Consider the following 2,500-nt stretch of genomic DNA (forward strand, 5'->3'; position numbering starts at 1 on the left):
AATATACGCACGTATGCATATGTATTTGCACACACGCATGCACACACAGACACACACACACATTTATGCACGCACATACATACACACACACTTATATATAATCACATATACACAAACACATATGTACACAAGCAACATACATATAAACATACACAGAAACACATAAGCACACATGCACACAAATATCACACACACACGCACACACACTTTCTTCTTGAGGATTTTGATAGCATTGTCTATGATTATCTTGAGCTTACAGTCTTATAGATGGCGTGAACACTAAACAAAGAAACCTAAAGTTGAACGAACTAGTGGGGATTGTGGACATCGATACTCTTATGTAAATGCGAAAACTCATAAATCTGACAACCGACTCTATGCCATGTTTAGACAGATGATGCTCATTTCCACTTACAGTCTGACTGAGAGATTGAATGAAAGCATTATGCCTTTTATTCTCAGTATCTACAGTCTATTGTGCCAGATATGGCCCGAGAGGAGGTAGTAGTGGATAGCCTTAGCCAATACTAGGCACAGCGTTCACACAAGTTCACTTTCCACGCCTCTGTCAATGTGGTCGTTCCTCGTTGAACAAGTTGTTGGTAGTTATGTATGTAGGTCTGGGAATCCCAAGTAATGCATCAGCAATTAGTTTGGCCCGCTCTTTTTATCTATATATTATAATCAATTTGGAACGCTCTGCCCAGTATTGGCTGTGGGTCTTCACTATTACCTGCCCTGCTCATGGACTATCATCCATGGCTGTACCAGAGAATTCTTCGACAAAAGTCAACGCATCACTACAAGACAGATGCTTCCTTCTCTCGATGATGAGTCACTATTTACCAACGTTCCTAAAGACAGAACGATATACTACATTCTAAATAAGGTATACCATAGCGATACCAGGTTTGTATTAGACATACCAAAAATCACCCTGAAGAGTATGTTGCAGTGGTATATTGAGAAAAATCTCCTTCGTAAGTCCCTGGAGAATTAGACGCCAAAAGAGATTAAGTTTCCCTAGGCTCCCCTTTGGGAGTGCTACTTACCAACTTCTTCTTGGAGTCTCTTGAAGACCTGCTCTTTACAGATCTAGATAAAACGCCATATACTGTCGGCATGTTAATTTTTGTCTTTCTTTTTTTTAAAGGCAAATAGGGGAAGATACTTGAACATTTGAAAAAATATTATTAGAATATCCAGTCTCAAATATACTATTGAATACAAGAGACGGAGCCCTCCTCATTCTAGAACCCCCTTTAAGTTTGAGAAGGAAATAGGCTCGAACTGATTTACCAGCAGAATGGTTAACGAATATACATACATACATATACCAAGGCTTCTTCCCCCCTACAAGGGGGTTAGCCAAAAAGAAAAAGGCACAAAACCACTCCCACCCATTCCATCCCTGAATACACTCCACACCCCTCCACCCTCCCTCTTATCTTAGCACCTCCTGAATGACGGGTCATCCCTGCACCTTGTCCACTGCCCTGGATCAGAAGCAGTGTCGCAAGACACAGCACATCCACAGCAAGGCCGCTTCATTAAATCGGAGACCCTCCCTCTCCGTCCCCCCATTGCATAAAATGAGAGGACGGGGAGAAATCCCTTCGGGCTGCGTCAAATTTTGCTCACACAAACTACCTCACCCCCCATCCACCCGCCCATTCCACCTCATGCTATCACAACATCATCCATATACAACAATTCTCCATTCACCCCTGTCTTCTGTCCTCTCCCGTCCTTCCTCAACAGACATTCCCCTCTTCCCCAAAGCCCCCTTCACCCCATCCATCCACCTCATCTAGGACGTCCCCTCATGTTCACTCCCTCCACATCTGCCTTCCACACCTCTTTTACTAGTCTTTCTTCACTCATTCTTTCCATGTGTCCAAACCATCCTAATATTCTTTCATCAACCCTATCTCCCAGCTCCTTTTCCACCCCTGTTCTCCTCCTCACCTCCTCATTTCTCACTCTATCTAGCCTAGTAACCCCCATCATACTTCTCAGACACCTCATCTCAAGCACATTCAAACTCCTTCTCTCTTCTTCTCTCATGTTCCATGTTTATGCTCCATACAGTGCTGTTGGCACAATCACTCCTTCATACAGTCTCCTCTTAGCATCCATTCCCAAATGTCTATTCCTCATTACACTCTTTAATCCACCAAGGCATTTACTCGCTTCTCTCAATCTACATTCTACCTCCACCTTCACTCCACCTTTTCCTGCTACACTTGCACCCAAGTATCTAAAACTATCCACTTCCTCCAGTCGCTCTCCCTTAATGCTCACTTCCAGTCTACTGCCACTTTCACCCCTTGTACATCTCATCACCTTACTTTTACCCACATTTATCTTTAGCTTTCTTCTATCACATAATCTCCCAAACTCTGCCACCAACTTCCTCAATCCCTCCTCCGATCCTGCCACAAGCGCAGTGTCGTCCGCAAACAACAGCTGGCTCACCTCCCACTTTTCTCCATTTTCT

The sequence above is a fragment of the Oratosquilla oratoria genome, chromosome 5 (assembly GCF_046742065.1).
Source record: "Oratosquilla oratoria isolate Oo_2021 chromosome 5, ASM4674206v1, whole genome shotgun sequence".
NCBI lineage: Eukaryota > Metazoa > Arthropoda > Malacostraca > Stomatopoda > Squillidae > Oratosquilla > Oratosquilla oratoria.